Source organism: Eschrichtius robustus, chromosome 8, assembly GCF_028021215.1.
Source record: "Eschrichtius robustus isolate mEscRob2 chromosome 8, mEscRob2.pri, whole genome shotgun sequence".
Lineage (NCBI taxonomy): Eukaryota > Metazoa > Chordata > Mammalia > Artiodactyla > Eschrichtiidae > Eschrichtius > Eschrichtius robustus.
This window is the reverse complement of record NC_090831.1, coordinates 125,881,903-125,900,327: the sequence shown is the minus strand read 5'-3', so window position 1 is coordinate 125,900,327 and position 18,425 is coordinate 125,881,903.

The window sequence follows — 18,425 nt, the reverse complement described above, 5'->3', positions numbered from 1 at the left end:
GACCCCTTGGCTCACTCAAGTTGACACATAAAAATAACCATCACAGTGTGTTAACTAACCTTATTGTGAAAGTCATTTTGTAATATGTTATGTGTACCAAATCATCACCTTGTACACCCGAAACTTACACAATGTCATATGTCAATTATATTTCAATAAAGTTGGGGGGAAAATTAACCACAGCTAGTATGCCATTTCTACTCTTCTTGGAAATCAAAGAAACGTGATTCTGGCCCCAGTCATGATGATACTTAACTGTGTGGCCTTGGGAAAGTCATTTCACCTCTCTGAAAAGTCCAAGGGTTGGGCTCAATCAGGAGTCACAAGCTGAATGTCCTCAAAGGCTGGAAAGGAACGACGCTATGTATAGTCAAGGTGTAAGACAAAAGGGAACAGTAGGGCCTGGGGTACCCTGGAGAGCCTACATGAGCATCTAAAAATATTCCAAAAATTGTACATGCAATCCATAAGAAACACTCCTGCAGTCTACAAATCAGCAACCCTAGGACCGCGTGGTCTCTAAAGCCCACTTTACATAAAATTTCTCAATTCCAAGATCTATATGAGGTAGGGCAGATCATCCCCTAAAGAAATCTGTTTTATGTCCCATAAAAAATCTGTTTTATGTTTTAATCAAGATATACTTGGTTGTCAGGAATATAAATCCAAGAAGGCTCGCTCCAGAAAGGAAAATATATTGTAAGTTGTGGGTTTCAGGGATCCCAAGAAAAGCTGAAGAAATGGGGCCGGGACACCTCCAGGGACCTCAGGAGAAGGGTTCTGTAAGCCTTCAGCCCAGAGCCTCACTCTAGTGGGACAGGCTACACTGTGGGTGTTGCTTCTTCTCTACCCTTCTACTCTTTGCTTGATTCTAAGTGCCCACTTTCAGATTCCAAAGGGAGGACTCTTCAGGCCCATTTTAGACCCAGTGACCATCCTTGACCAAGCAGCCATGACCCGGGAGGACCAGGTCACATGGTCCAATCACAGCTGTGCAGGCACACCTCTTCATTAGGCGGTAGATGGGGATTTGCAACAGAATTTCCCAATTCAAAGTCAAAATGGAACGTACTCACATTCCCAATTATGTTTTTCCTGGACATTTCAGATATCTCCTCTCTGGTGGCACCATCAGACCATTTTCTGCCTTCTTCCACCTGCTAGTTCATGGATAAAATCTATCCTTCTGCCCTCTCTGCAGCTTTGTTTCCTCCTGCCCACTAAGGACCTGCCTGCCCTGGGTCTCCCTGGCAGCTGTCTGCTGGGTGGGAAGGGAGCCTTAGAAGGTGAGCCCATGGATTAGGTGTCCTCCTGGGACCAGGAGGGTGAAGAGACACAGAGCAGCTTTACCTCCTTGTCATTCATTCTAGGCGCATATTAGATGTTGTGGGAATTTATGAGTACTAAATCAGTTTTACTGCCCGTATGATTTGATTGATCTTGTTAGACCTGACAAGAAATCAATTGGAAAAAAATATATGTACCTTCCAAGAATGGGTTCTCCATCTTAAGGTAAAAGAACAGTCTAACAACCGCAGAGGAAGATCCAAGAAGCAGTCTTGGTAAAATATCACTGAGCCCATGGCGCTGGGAAGAGGTTACTTTCTGACTTCCAAACACCAGAAGTAAGTGAAGAGGGAGACGGATAAAAGGGACCCAGTATGTTCAGGGATGTCACCACCAGATGACCCTTTGAGCCTCAGAAAAGGCAAACTGTGTGCCCAGACGTCCCCCAGGCTCTGACCACAAACACTCATAGACGATAGCAAAGCAGAGGAGCTATTCTGGAGACTCAGGAAGGTACCTGGCCATATCCATGTCCAAGGTTGCCTAGCATGATAAAAAGAGGAAGACTGACTCGGATCCAAAGTATGACTCTGCCTTTCTCTAGCTGGGTGCCCTGCAGCCTGCAATGTTCCTTCCCTGACCCTCACAGTGCTGGTCTGTAAAATAGGGGTAAGAGGATCTACTGCATCAGACAATGTGAAGAATGGCATGAGGCTGACATGAGATAATACACGCAAAGCACTTGCACAGCCCTGGGCACTTGTGGGCACAATGCAGGCTCCTGACCTCCTTCCATCCCCAGTGAGAAGGGCAAACCCAGTGTTGGATCAGCACAAAGGCGGAATGACTCAGTGAAAGAACCCGGGCCACACACCAACGTTCACCTATGGATTCTGACAACATAATTAGCTGTGATATCCTTGATTCTTTGCCTATAAATGACCCTGCACCAGAATCACTTGTGGTGCTGTACCAGTCAGCTCTGGCTGCCATAAAAGAAAACCATAAACAAGGTTGCTTAAATACAGAACTGTATTTTCTCACAGCTCTGGAGACTGGAATTGCAAAATCAAGGTGCTGGCCAGTTTGGGTTCTGGTGAGGGCTCTCTTCCTGGCTTGCATGTGGCAGCCTTCTCACTGTGCCCTCCCATGGTGGAGAGAGAACAAACCATCTCATGTCTTTTCTTATAAGGCTACTAATCCCATCTGATCAGGGCCCCACCCTTTTGACCTCATTCATCCTTAATTACTTCCTTGAGGGCCCTATCTCCAAAAACAGTGGGTGGCTAGGGCTCCAACTTATGAATTTAGGGGAGACACAATTCGGTCCATAGCAAGTGCTTAATAAAAATACAGATTCCTGGGCCCCATCGAGGCTCATAGAATCAGAGCCCATGGGGGTGGGACCCAGTAAGCCGAATGTTTAACAATCCTCTCTTCCCCCCTCCAGGTGACTGCCCTGCACAGTTTGATTTTGAGAACTGCTGGGTATGTCACAGGCAGGGTGGGGCTGCCATGTCACTTGTTCACAGAGAAATGGAGCCCTTTATAAGAGTGACCTAGTTACCAAAGTGTCCCTTGTCAGCCCCTGATTTAACAGCAGCCCATATATGAGCGGCTATGGCTGTTCTGCCCCCACTTCCAACCACGGGCCTCTTTATGCTGCTGCTGGGGAGCCTCTGTGGTTTTGAGAATAAAAGTCAGAGGGAACTTTTAGAGACACTGTTGTTTTAGAGGAGAAAGATGGGAAGAAGTTGAAAAGCAAGCGTGGTTCAGAGGCCAAGCACAGGACAGGCAAAGGCAATGCCAGCCTGCTCTGTGGCCAACACCCATCACCCACCCCTACGACTGCCAAAACTCTGCCAGATTTATTGAATATTTTCTCACCTTTAATCACTTTGGTCAATAAGACTTCAGATATTCATCCTTAGAGGTCAATAGGAACATTTTACAGGGGAGGAAGCAGAGATACTAAGAGATCTAGGAATTCTGGTTTTAAATTGGGTCTTTAGCAGCAAAATCCACACTGAACAAATGAGAGACCCATACTTTCAGAATGGGAGTATCTAGAGAATTCGGGGGTTATCAGTCCATTAACATTTCTGTGAATTGAGCAAACTGAGCCCCTTCCTTTCTAACAGCCCCCAAAACAACTGCATGGATGGAAGGGGGTCTGGGTGGGGGAGCATCTCCCTAGAGCACAGGGCGCCCCTCATGACCACCAGCCTGAGTGGAGACTCACCAGGGGTCAGCAGACCCTTAAGGTGTCCCGAGGGTCCCGGGGCTGTGTGGGGTGGGAGGGAAATGCGCTGGGAGGTGAAATGAGGTGCAAGGAAAGAGGGGAACGGGTTAGAAGGAGAACCTCACCTAGACTTCCTTAAAACTGCCTTTGGCAACAATGAGCTGTCACGACACACCAGATGCTGGCAAGGATGGGGAGCTACAGGAGCTCTCGTTGTTGCTGGTGGGGACGCAGCATGCATGGCGCAGCCAGTTGGGAAGACCATGCAGGGGTTTCTTGCAAAACTAAACCCTCTCACCCTGTGGTCCAGCACCAGCCCCATATCACGCAGAGGCCCCGCTGCTGCCTACGCCCTGGGCGCTGTCGATTCTCTGTGGAGACGCAGCCCCTCCTGAGAGGGACCTAAGAGGCAGGAGGGCTGGGTTCTCCACAGACAGTCAGGCCCACGGCCGAGTCATGACCCTCTTTAGAGCAGCCCGTAAACGATGATGGGCCAGCGTCCTCTGCATCCCCGCCCCTCACTCCAGCCCCCAGCTCCGCGTCAGCGGCTACACAAACCCACAGCCTGAAGCAAACCTCACACACACATATCTTCACACACACACACACACACCCCAATTCACACACCACCTACACACACACATACACACACACCAACTCACATACACACACCAACTCACACACACACCATCACACACCAACTCACACACCCTCTAAACACATACAATTCACACACCACCTACACACATACATACACACACACCAACTCACACACACACCAACTGACACACCACCTACACACATATACCATCACGCACGCACACATCCCTCTGGTGAAAGTGGACTGCACGAGTGATCTGGGGGAAGGCAGACCTCTAAAGGGCAGCCCTGGGGCTTCCCTTATGGCGCAGTGGTTGAGAATCTGCCTGCCAATGCAGGGGACACGGGTTCGAGCCCTGGTCTGGGAAGATCCCACATGCCGCGGAGCAACTAGGCCCGTGAGCCACAACTACTGAGCCTGCGCGTCTGGAGCCTGTGCTCCGCAACAAGAGAGGCCGCAACAGTGAGAGGCCGCAACAGTGAGAGGCCCGCGCACCGCAATGAAGAGTGGCCCCCGCTTGCCGCAACTGGAGAAAGCCCTCGCACAGAAACGAAGACCCAACACAGCCGAAAATAAAAATAATAAAAAAAAAAAAAAAAAAAAAAATTAAAGGGCAGCCCTAAGGAAGCACACAGAGAGGGTTTTCCACGCCTCCCCACACCCTGCACACGATGGTGTTTGGAGATCAGAGAAAGGGGCTGACATAGCTGAACGTATACACAAAATACACAGTGAAGCTTGTCCCCCTCTGCAGCCAGCCTCCTGCCCCCATGCCCTGCGGCCAGATGGGGAGCCAGCCCAAACCACAGGGAGGGAGGCCACCTCCTCTATGTCCCTGAACGAGAGGTGACGCGGCTGGTGCTGGCCCATCGCTGAGTGACTCACTGACCCCAGCTGCTTCCTCCTGCGGGCCCGGCCTCCCGCCAACGGCCGCCTGCTCGGGGCGGCCCTGACCGAGTGGATTTCATTTTCAGTCAGTAAGCTCCATCACAGAGATATTCTTCACTAGGTGACAATACATTTCAGGCAAGGGGTGGTCACCCATTTAGTATACGAGTGCTTTGGGTCTAAATCAGTGGCCGTGGGCCTGGGCGAGGCGGTGCGGTGTCAGACCCAGTGTGTGTTCTCTCTGGTTCAGTGGGTGATGTATTTGAGTCAGGCTGATGAATCTGGTTTAGCAGATGATCTATTTCCATTTCCAGCCAGTAATTATGTTTTAATGTGTGATATATCCCTTTCTGGGTGACGTGTATTAAATCCCTAATAACTGTGTATTTATTTCACCACGTTATATAAGCACACAGCCATTAATATACATTTCGACGTTTAACGCATCCACTCTGCCATGCCATGTATATCCCTGACTCTTTCTGAAGTTTAGAAATGAATGGCATCTTATAAAACACCACTTCATTAAGAATCAACAGGGGCTTCCCTGGTGGCGCAGTGGTTGAGAATCTGCCTGCCAGTGCAGGGGACACGGGTTCGAGCCCTGGTCTGGGAAGATCCCACATGCCGCGGAGCAGCTAGGCCCGTGAGCCACAAGTACTGAGCCTGCGCGTCTGGAGCCTGTGCTCCGCAACAAGAGAGGCCGCGATAGTGAGAGGCCCGCGCACCGTGATGAAGAGTGGCCCCCGCTTGCCACAACTAGAGAAAGCCCTTGCACAGAAACGAAGACCCAACACAGCCATAAAATTTTTTTAAAAATTAATTAATTAATTAATTATTTAAAAAAATTTAAAAAAAAAAGAATCAGAAGAAACATTTAAAAAAAAAATATGGTGACCTTAAAAAAAAAAAAAAAAAAAAAGAATCAACAGGAATAAGCCAACCAGAAAAATCTTTTATTGATGAAGATTGAACAAAGAAATATCAAGTTCACTTCTCACTTCTCACAGGGGAACGAGACAATGAAATCTTTCCTGGGAAATTCTGGATGTCAGGAATGTACTTCATCTTGTCAGGGGTAGCACAGCCAGGAAAATAAATAGCCCGCTGTGAATCATTGCCCAAGAAGCCCTCACATCTCAACAGCTGGCGGTGACTTTGTGTCAAACGGCCTTGACATTTCCATTCCTGAGCAGCCTTTCCGTAGGTAAGTCCTGCATTCCAGTCCCTTCTGGAAGCCCTTGGGTGTTGAGCCTCCGGAATCCTCTCTTCCCCATCACAGCTGGCTTCCCCAGAGCCGATACTGTGACGGAGCCTGAGCAGGGGTACCTGGCAGGCGTGAACACCTGTGGAGGGCACGATGCTGCAGAGTGGCCCCACGGGGCCCGCTGGCCCGCTTCCACATCCCTGCCCCACGTGGAGGTGGTACCCAGGACGGCAGCTGAGGCAGCTCTGTGGCCAAGATAGGTCCTGAAGGCCTCCCAGCATCTGGGACTGCAGGATTCCCCCCACGAAGGGGGACCGGCTGGCCACCTCCACACCCCCCTACAAAGTACACAAAATACACACCAGCTCCACTCTCTCTAATGAGGCTCTCTCCAGGAATTTCTCCAGCAATTCCCTCCCTGTTGACCTTATAATCTACAAGGAGAACGCTGCAAATACTCTCCTAGTGGGTGGGATTTAGATCAAGGTTAAGCTAAGCTTTCCTGACAAATGCCATATGATATCACTTATATGTCGAATCTAAAATATGACATATGGGACTTCCCTGGCGGCGCAGTGGTTAAGAATCTGCCTGCCAATTCAGAGGACATTGGTTCGAGCCCTGGTCCAGGAAGATCCCACATGCCGTGGAGCAACTAAGCCCGTGCGCCACAACTACTGAGCCCACGTGCCACAACTACTGAAACCCGCGTGCCTAGAGCCCATGCTCCGCAACAAGGGAAGCCACTGCAATGAGAAGCCTGCGCACTGCAATGAAGAGTAGCCCCAGGGGCTTCCCTGGTGGTGCAGTGGTTGGGAATCTGCCTGCCAATGCAGGGGACACGGATTCGAGCCCTGGTCTGGGAGGATCCCACGTGCCGCGGAGCGACTAGGCCCGTGAGCCACAATTGCTGAGCCTGCGCGTCTGGAGCCTGTGCTCCACAACAGGAGGGGCTGCGATAGTGAGAGGCCCGCGCACCGCGATGAAGAGTGGCCCCCACTTGCCGCAACTGGAGAAAGCCCTCGCACAGAAACGAAGACCCAACACAGCCATAAATAAAATAAATAAATTAATTAAATTAAAAAAAAAGAGAAGAGTAGCCCCCCGCTCGCTGCAACTAGAGAAAGCCTGCACACAGCAACAAAGACCCAACGCAGCCAAAAATTAATTAATTAATTTAAAATAATAATAATAAAATAAAATGTGACATATAACTCATATTTTAGACCTATCTACGAAACAGAAACAGACTCACAGACATAGAAAACAGACTTGTGGTTGCCAAGGGGGAGAAGGGGTGGGGGAAGGATGGATTGGACTTTGGGGATTAGCTGATGCAAACTATTATATGTAGGATGGATAAACAACAAGGTCCTCCTGTAGAGCACGGGGAACCATATTCAATATCCTGTGATAAACCATAATGGAAAAGAATATATATGTGTATAACTGAGTCACTTTGCTGTACAGCAGAGATTAACACAACATTGTAAATCAACTATACTTCAATAAATTTTTTTTAAAAAGATGAGCTTTTCTGCTTGTTCCCCAGGAACGTGCCATTTCCAGGTACCCCCAGTCCTGCCTGTCACCGAAGAAAGATGTGATCACTGGGAGGAGTGAAGAAAGGGCTCCTGTGAAAGCAAGTGTAACCCTCTGCAGCAGATGGAGGGACCCTGGGGGTGGGGAGCTGGCTGCACACGTGGGGGTCACCCGAGCCTTCACCTTCCCTTGGAGGTCTCGAACTGTGCCTTCCTGAGGTCGTGGGCTCCCTGGGCAGCAGGAAGGGACAGAAACCCTTCCTCCTTTACCCTCAGGCCAGGCTCCACCCGTAGCACTGCTGGCACACAAGCCCGACAGCTCTTGGTTGCGGGCTTGCCTGTGCCTGGTAGGGTGCGGGCACCGCCCCAGCCTCTACCCACCAAAATAACACCCCCCAACCAGTCATGACAGCCAAAAACATCTCCCGACCTGGCTAGATGTCCCCCGAGGCAAGACTGTCCCTGGTTGAGAACCACTGCTGTAGGCGTATTGTTATCAAATGGAACATAGACAAAAGTGATTTTAAAAAAACATAATAATTATGGAAAATGTGAACAGCATGAAAATAACCAATCTGAAAGTCTAGATTTACACTCTAAGTACCTCGTTCAAATCCTCCAAGGACTTCACGGCACCCAAACAGCCTTCTTCCAGGGCAGCTGCCACCAGCTCGGGAGGCACAGCCTGGCGGGGTCCCTCCTCCCAGCTCCATCTCCACCCACGGGACCAGCAGATTCCACTCATCTTGCCGTTGCCATAAAGAAATGGCTGCTTCCCAGTTCTTTCAAAAATAAAATAGGAGGAAGAGGCGAAGAAGGAAAAGAAGGAAGAGGAAATTATTAGAATCATTTCAAAGATTTTAAAGACATTTCAAAGAAAGTTTTTTTTCATTTGAATGACTCATCATTCCCATCACCTTTAGACACGTATTTTCACTTTTATACATTTCTATCCAGTGTGGGCCACGTGTATATTTTTCAATGACTATATATCAACTACATGCAATTTTGTAGCCTGATTGTTTTACTTAACCTTGTATTATAAGCCTTTTCCCAAGATGCAGTATAGTTTCAGAATTATAAGTAATCATGGTTGAGCAATATCTCAACAATGGTAAGTCAGTTAGGAGAAGCTCGGTTTCGCTGTGATTAGAATCAATTCCAAACTAGTCCAATGAGGTTTATTCTGCACTCACTCCAAGTTCACTGAGGGTGTGGATGGCTCGCTCACTGTGACACAACCTGACCGTGACGTCAGAGTCCCTGCATCAGGGGAAGAGCCCATGGAGAACCCCCAGAAGCTTTACCTGCTCCCCCCAGGTGACCCAGACCACGTCTGCTCCCAGCCCAGTGGCCGGGATTAGTTATTGCCATGGGGCTGGGAAACATCTCCTGTGTATCCAGGAAGAGAGGAAGTGCTGGAAATTCTGTGTGCCCTGATGGTATGTAAGGCACCGTTAGTAAATCGTTCACTCCCATTGCTGAACTTTATTTCCAAAAGCCAACGTTTTGTGACTCAAACTGCCTAGTCCTCGTAGGGGAACTCTCAGTTACTTAAATCCTTGATCTCAAACGTCACTAATCGTCAGGGGTGAAACTCAGAAGGTGGTTCTGTTATAGCCAGGTTGGGGACCACGACATTTAAGTCACAAATAGTTTTCAAGGCAAGGGTGATTGATGCCTCAACTTCCAATGATCTATGACAGGGGTTCCCAAGCTCAGAGCTCTGGATCCTTGCTGGGAGCCTAGGAAATAATTACAAGGGGCCTACAGATCTGTACTCAAACCAAGCATTGATTGAATACTGAATAAATAGTAATGATTGTGCATACAATTTGGGGAATATATGTGACGTTATTGTGACTTACAAAATATAGATGCACTAAACACATTCCTACAGATATATTTCTGACTTTATGAGTTGGCTCAAGATAGACTATATCAAAGTCCCAGAAGGAAATAAATGGACACTCAAAGGGGGTGATTGAGGAGTTTAATGAGAGGACTGTTAATCCAGGGAAATCAGGAAAAGATGGTCATGCTCCCCAGAGCTAGGATCAGTGGAGAGCCTTCCATCTCTAGATGAGGGGGCAGGGGAGGGGCTGTCACCAGACCCCAAAGAGGAGACACAGCTGCGGGAGAAGCAGGGGCTGTAGCCAGTCGCAGCTCCACAGCAGAAGGGGTCAGAGAAATTAACACCGTGACCTCATCCTCCTCTGGGCTCTCCCCACCCCCACGGGGAGCCTAGGGCCCAGGACCTGGTGAGTCAATATAGGGCAACCTCTCAGGGCTCAGAGCAGATGGAGAAGGCCAAAGAGTGCATCTGGAGAGGCAAAGAAGAACTTTGGCACTGATGTTAAACATTCAACTGTTATTATGTGAGTACCTACACATTTCCTTACGTTAAAAAGTGTCCTCATACCCTGAAGAGCTGGGAAACATTGAGCCACTTGCCAAGCCCAGGTTACGCCTGGAGCACACATTCTGTGATGACTCAGACAACGGAGCCATCTCTCTCAAGGAAGGCAAGTTGTTTTGCAAAATTCCATTCATCACAACTTCCTTTAATCCACCCCATTATCATAGCATGCTGTGTTAGCCAGGATTCCCTACAACAGAGCCTGAGCAAAGACGATGTGCTCACGTTTGATTGCAGGTGCAACCTTAAGGAAGCAAGAGCGACAGGGAAAGGAGAATGAGGTAGGGAAGAGGGGAAAGAAGATAAAAGGTCATGCCTTTCAGAGCTGGCTACACTTTCACGAAAAACACACCTAGTTGCTTAGTCATAAGAGATGTTATGGGAATGTCTAGAACCTCTGCATCTCGGAACCATTTATCTGGGAAGGAAGTGAGAGGATGCTGGCTCCTTGCATGTCCCTTCCTTCGTTGATCAAAGTCATCCCATGGGGCATTTTCTCCTCACGCATCAAGGTTGTGTCACCAGCACCTCTGGGCAGCCATCGGGGAAGACAGATCTCACACCCACAGCATGGCACTTCATCAGAGTTCTGAAGTGGGGGAAGGAACCGAATTCTCTATGGATCCATTGGTCAGCTCCAAGCCTCGGATGTTACCTGCCCCTGTGGCCACTATCACAGGACAGGAAGAGAGATACCTATAGCCGATTGATAGACGACCACGTGGTCACCATCACCAGGGAAACAAATCTCAGCCCTCTCATTCTTCCTCTGCTGCAGGACCAAGACAGAGCATCACTTGGACCATAGAGCTGATGCACCCAAGGCCAATTCTCTTGACACTCCCATTCCATTCTCAGCACCCAAAACACATTATTATCATGCACTACCCAAGCAAAGACTATAGAGGTTCATCATTGCCTATAGAACTCCATTTTCACCCAAGATGTGTGTGGGGGTCTATGTGATATATCTGTGTCAGTGGGTCCCCAAGACTACTCTCGAACTTGATGATTCACTAAAAGGACCCACAGGACTCAGGAAAAGCTGGTATCCTCGTGGCTATGGTTTATGATAAAGAAAAGATACAGATTAAAACCAGCAATGAGAAAAGGTCGTGGGTGGAGGAACCAGCCCCAAGCTTGCAGGTGTCTCTCCCAGTGCAGTTACAGGGGAACACACAACTCCCAGCAAGTGTGTGACAACACAACGCATGGGAAGTGTTGCCAACCAGGGAAGCTCACCTGTGCCGTGGTGTCCAGGGTTTTATTGGGTCTGTCATGTAGTCCAGGCAGCACATCTACAAGGCAAAGAACAGCAAAGATTGCCAGCGAACCACCAGCAGCCAGGAGAGGGGCCTGGAACAGCTTCTCCCAACCAGCCTCAGAAACCAGCCCTGCCAACACCTCAAGCTCAGCCTCCAGACCTGTAAGACAAATCCTCCTGCGTAAGCCACCCTATCTACAGCGCTTTGTTCAGCAGCCCTAGCAAACCAATACAGCTAGGATGTCTACTGCAGGGTCCCCCCCTTGGACAGATGCTTTTTTTCATATAAAGTTTTCTCCCTGTATGAGTTTCCTACAGCTGCTATAACAAATTATTACAAACAGTGAATTAAAACAACACACATAGCTTCTTTTACGGTTCTGGAGTTTAGAAGTCAAAAACCAGGACTGGTTCAAATCAAGGTGCTGCTAAAGCCGTGCTCCATCCAAGGCTCTAGGGGAGAATCTGTTTCCTTGCCTTCTCCAGCTTCAAGGGCTCATTCCTTCTGGAATGAGCCACAGCAACTGCCTTCATCTTCAAAGCAAGCAGGATAGCACCTGCTTCGACTGTCACATTGCCTTCTTCTGCAACCTAATAGTCTCCCTCTGGCTCCCTCCTACAGGGACATTTGGGATACATTTAGGGTCCACTTAGATTATCCACGGTAACTGCCCCGTTTTAAGATCTGAACTTAATCGTATCTGTAATGTCCCTTTTGCCATATAAGGTTAACATCCTCAGGTACCAGGGATTAGGAGCTGGACATCTTTGGCGGGCATTATTCAGCCTTCCACACTTCTCTCCTGAGTTTGCAAAGAGATTTTATTATGGATTAAAGACCTAAATGTAAGACCTGAAACCATAAAACTTCTAGAATAGAACAGAGGCGGAACACTTTTGGCACAAATCATAGCAATTTTTTTTTTTTACCTGTCTCCTAAAGCAAAGGAAATAAAAGCAAAAATAAACAAATGGGATTATGTTGATTTTTAAATGCCAATCTCACATTCCTGGGATAAATCCCTTTTGGCCATGATGTATTATATATTTTTAGATTCAAACTGTTAAAGTTGTGTTAAGAACATCTGAGTTCATCATGTCTATCGGTCTGTGGTTTTATTTTCTTGTATTGTCTTTTTCTGGTTTGGGTAGCGATGTAATACCGGACTTAGAGAATGATTTGGAAAGTATTCTCTCCTCTTCAGTTTTCTGAAAGTTTGTTTAGAATTGGTATTACGTCTTCCTTAAATTTTGGTAGACTTCACCACTAAGGCTATAGTTTTCTTTATGTGAAGGTTTTTAACCACAAATTCAATTTTTTAATAAATGCAGGGTGATTCAGTATATCTACTCCTTCTTGGGTGAGTTTTGATAGTTTGTCTTTCAAGAAATTTACCCATTTTTATCTAAGTTGTGGAATTTGTGGATTTTTTTGACATAAATTGTTCAAAATATTCTCTTATCCTTATCATGTAGGATATTTCCCTCTTATTCCTGACACTGGTAATTTGGGCCTTATCTCTTTATTTCCCAATCAGTCTTGCTAGAGATTTATCAATTTGGTTGATCTTTTCCGAGAAGCAACTTCCAGTGTCATTGATTTTCTCTCTTGTTTATCTGCCGTCTAGGTCGCTGATTTCTGTTCTTATCTCTATTGTTCCCTTTTCTTCTGCTTCGTTGGAGATTCCGTGCTCTTCTTTCACTAGTTTGCACGCTAGGAAAAATCACTGATAAAAATGTGACTTCTGCATGATACGGAAAACATTCTCCTGTTTGCCGCTTGCACCTTGTTCATTCATGTTACAGCCACATGCTTTGCAGCAGAACAAAATATATTCCCTGCCAAGGGGGACAAAGTTCCCTTTAAGGTCAAATTGGACATGCTCTATGTCTGATCATCATTAGCTCCATCTTCAGAGAATTTGTCCTCATTACCTACCTATAACCTGAAACCTAGATTAACTCAAGATCCCCTTAAATGTTTGTTAGAAGAAATCTTAGAATACGCTTTTGCAGAAAATCATGCCTGTCCTCTTAGAGTTAGGAACGATGTTTGCCATAGAAAATTGAATTCACTTACCAACTTGCTATAATTAACCCAGTAACTTTGACCTAACCGATCTCTTCTGAGTAAAATTGCCTCTATGTAAACTGAATCCATTCTCTTGCTAGCTTACAAAATCTCTCAGATTACGGGTCTAGCTCTTTCTTCTTGCCAGCTATGCAAGTAAAGTTAAAATGGAAGTGTGAGCATTCATTTTGGAAAGCAGTGGGAAATACTCTTCACAGCTCGCACCTTACCAACAGGCCCCTGGGAGAGGCGTCTGGATCGGATGGCAAACAGTCCTCCACTCGTTGGGCAGTTTTCATTTAAGCTTTGGAAACCTCTGAAGCCCGTGCACGTGGGCTGATCCGCAGGACGGCAGGGAGCTGCAAGGGCTGCAGTGCTTAGGGCGTGACAACCCTCCCGGGCGTGCCCTCACCCCTGGAGACCTCCTGCTCCTGCGGTCCCCGGCTCCGTGGGATTCCCACGGCTGCACGGTGGGACTGGCTTCTCTCCTGTCCTGCCTGCCTGCCTGACAAAAAGTCCGGAAATCTTCAGGAAGCTCTGGTTCCAGGAGATTACACAAGGTTTTCTCTTTGATTTAAATTTGATGTTATAAAGGGATGTGAGCAAGGAGAAATCATTCGGGCAGCTTTTGCTGGGAGTCAGGGGGCCAGGGAGTCACGTGGTGAGAAGACTGTAGCCTCCTCTCTGCTCTGTGGGTGCGTCGGAGTTGCAAGAAGTCACAGCACCATCTCCTTCTGCAGCGCAGTTGTTTTTTTGAAGTACAGTTGATTTACAATGTTGTGTTAATTTCTGGTGTATAGCAAACGGGTTCCGGTATACATATACACACATTCTTTTTCAGATTCTTTATCGTTATGGTTTATCACAGGATACTGAATACAGTTCCCTGTGCGGTACAGTAGGACCTTGTTGTTTATCCATTCTCTGTATAATAGTTTGCATCTGCTAATCCCAAACTCCCAATCCTTCCTCCCCCCTCTCCCTTCCCCCTTGGCAACCACAAGTCTGTTCTCTGTGTTTGTGAGTCTGTTTCTGTTTTGTAAATATGTTCATTTCTGTCATATTTTAGATTCCACATATAAGTGGTATCGTATGGTGTTTGTCTTCTACTCTTTCTGACTTGCTTCACTTAGTATGATAATTTCTAGTTGCATCCATGTTGCTGCAAATGGCAGTATTTCATTCTTTTTTTATATTCCATTGCAGGTATGTACCACATCTCCTTTATCCATTCATCTGTCGATGGACACTTAGGTTGCTTCCATGTCTTGGCTATTGTGAATAGTGCCGCTATGAACATAGGGGTGCATGTGTCTTTTTGAATTATAGTTTTGTCTGGATATATGCCCAGGAGTGGGATTGCAGGATCATATGGTAGTTCTATTTTTAGTTTTTTCAGGAGCCTCCATACTGCTCTCCATAGTGGCTGCACCAATTTACATTCCCACCAACAGTGCAACACCATTGTTTGACGATGTCATCGTGACGTGTCAGTGATGTCACGGTGGCCCTTCTCTCCTTCTATTCCCCCTTCCTTTCCCTGTGATGTTTTCCTTCCTCCACCACCAGTCACGCCCGTCTTCCCCAGGGTCGTCTGTGTCTTTCCAGCAAGCCCTACAGACCTCTACAACCAAAGGAAGCCACACGCATATTTCCTTATCCCTTTCGTTTTATAGGGAACACCTTTAACTAAAAGTTATCGAGCACTTACAATGAGCCAGGAATGTACACCTTTTGAATTCTCAGACAATCCTATGAAGTAGCAACTATTATGACCTCCATCTGACAGGTGGGAAAGTGAGGCACAGAGGAGGTGAACTAACTCACCAAAGATCTCTTGACCGGAAATGAAAAGGTTGGAATTTGATCCCAGCCCCACTCCAGAACCCCACCTCTTAGCGCCCACACTATGTGTTATGTATTTTCATTATCACTTAATGTATGCTACTGTTACAAATAATAGTGGGAAATGTTATACTGATTGTTAGTAGAAAAATGTAGAGGGACACACCTGGGACCGCCTCATCTGCCATTACTTTTCATGGGAAAATCTGCTGCAATGTGTGGCTTTCCAGGAACACACCTGTCACGTAAAGCAAGGACCAGCTGTGTCTGCGTTTCAGTCCCATGGCCACCCTGCAGGTCAGAGCCAGCCAGGGCCCTGTTACGGAGACAGACCCGGCAACGTGGGACTGTTGGAATAGCCAGGCGTTGGCTGACACGGCACACGACAATTGAAATACAGAGAAACCAAGCCAACTCGCAGTCGGGCTGATGTCCAAAGTCACCATCCTGAGGTCATAACCCCAGGTCAGAAGGTCAGTGTTGCCCCGAGTCTGTCAGACGGCTAACAACCCACCGAGCAACATCCTCGGGGGACAGGGGACACGCGGGTTTGGAAGAAAAGGTGATGGAGAGGACCTGTTGGAGGTGAGCCAGCCGGGGCCTGGGCTGGGGAGTGTCATGGTCGCTCAGGGCGTGGGGTCCACCGTGAGGAGCCTCCACATTCCACGCCATTCATAACAGGCCACAAACACACAGTGGGGTATGACTGCTCCCCAAAAGTAAGGGAATCCACGGACTATATTTTCAGAATGGTGGTCCATGCCTGCTTTGAACGTGACCTCCTGGAATACGCGAGCACTTAAAAGCAGGCCCCATGCATGGGGGACACGCTGACCCGCCCGCAGCCGGGAGCCCGGTGCCCGGCCACTCAGCGAGGGTCCAGGAGCTCCGGCAGGGCCAAAGCTGGAGAAAACCCTCCCTTTCTTCACCACATCACCACGAGCCCCTCAACCCCGTCCTCCCATCCCCTGCCCTGCAGCTGCCTGCAGATTCCCCAAGGCCCATCTCCCCACCCGGAGGGTGGCAGGGCTCGACCTCCCCTGGGCACCTGCCCTCCCTCGTTCCCTCCCCTACCAGCCCTGCCCCTCCGGCCTCCTGAGCGCATCACTGGTTCCCAGGACACGTCCCTCACCACCAGCTGCCCCGAGGCCTTCTCCATCTCATACTGCCACTTTCAGATCGCCTCCTCCCCGCCCCCGACCTCCGCTTCCCCCATCACACTGTCTCTCTCCCTCCCCAAGAGTAGAAGCAAATACAGTGATGGAGACTCAGGGAACCTGGTGGCCATTTTTAGGGACATAAATAAAATAACGAATGCACAAGAGAGGGCGGTGGGAAACATGCTCTTCGGTGGCTTTGTCGGGGCGGGGGGAGGGTCTCTGAAACCACCTTCTGAGTGACAACCGCCCAATCACCGAGTGCTTTAACCAGGTGACTGTAGCCAGACACACGATCGGTTCTAATTTTATTCCCGACATACTTCATGGGGAGAGAGGGAATAAACAGTCTGATGAGAATCTTTGCACCAAGCTGTTCGTTCTCAGAATCTCTTCAGAGATTTCCAATAGAAAATGCTGGAAGGATGTAATTCTACAAGGAAGCTGCATGGTTGTCTTATCTGAGAGCTGGTCAAGTAGATGCACAGTCGGGTCAGAAACACAGACTCTGTGAGCTTCTCTGAGGCTGCCAGTGATCTCCAGGGTCCCGGGGCTACGGGTGACGGATGGGGCGGGAGCTAGGCACACACGGCTGACTTCACTCCCGTGCCTGGCCTGCCCTCCCAGCTCAGCCTGGCTGCTTCTTACAGATCCAGTTCTCAGTAGATCATCCTGAAAAACAGCTTGAAGCCAACACACCGTCTGCGGCTCTAAACTGGAAACTTTGGACAGGATTTAATTTTTTAAATTAGGGGCTTCCCTGGTGGCGCAGTGGTTGAGAATCCGCCTGCCGATGCAGGGGACACAGGTTCGAGCCCTGGTCCAGAAAGATCCCATAGGCCACAGAGCAACTAAGCCCGTGCGCCACAACTACTGAGCCCACGTTCTAGAGCCCGTGCTCTAGAGCCCGCAAGCCACAACTACTGAGCTCACGTGCCACAACTACTGAGCCTGCGTGCCATAACTACTGAGCCTGTGCTCTAGAGCCCACGAGCCACAACTACTGAGCCCGCATGCCGCAACTACTGAAGCCCACGCACCTAGAGCCCGTGCTCCGCAACAAGAGAAGCCACCACAGTGAGAAGCTCATGCACCGCAACGAAGAGTAGCCCCCGCTCGCCGCAACTAAAGAAAGCCCACACGCAGCAACGAAGACCCAACGCAGCCATAAATAAATAAATAAATAAATAAATAAATTTAAAAAAAGAAAAGAAAACCATTTAAATTACACTGGCAGACAGTTGCCAAAATGTCTGCAAGAAAATCCGCAAAAGCTCCATGCGTCCCTCGCCTTCGGCAGCTGTCCCCCACCCCCTCCCCCTCCCGTGGGGGAGATCTGCAGGGAAGCCTGGTCCACGCTGGGTCCTCGCTGGGGAGCCGGGTGGCTCAGCCCCAAGCGGGCTCCCAGGAGAAGGCAGGGGAGGGGCTGCACAGCACAGAGCGCGCATTAGAATCACAGATGTCAGACGTGGTTTACTCTTTGCCACCAGAAAAGATGTCATTGACTGCAGGCTTGACTGAGAAGGTACTTTTAATTTTGGAAAGGACACAAAAGAGTGATCTGAGTCGTGCTTAAGAGCTTGGAGCAGAGGCGCTGAGCATGGGGCCTCCAGCTCCGGAGAGAAATTAAGGTCCAAGGGAGGGACGTCCTTTATGAGGGAGACTCTGGCCGTGCATGTGCACCTGTGGGCAGAGGCCAGGCCGGCAGCCCGGCAGTGCTGGCCGCCCGGCGTCCGCTTCTCTCTTCCTGGGCTTATGGGTCACGATGCTGACCTGTTACAGGAACGAAATTCCACTCGTCACTTGCATGGTTTGGGGAAGCATGCATGCGCTCTTGCAAATTATATGGATTTAGGCATAGATATAAATATAGGCCAAGACACCCCCAAACATGGGGCAAAGG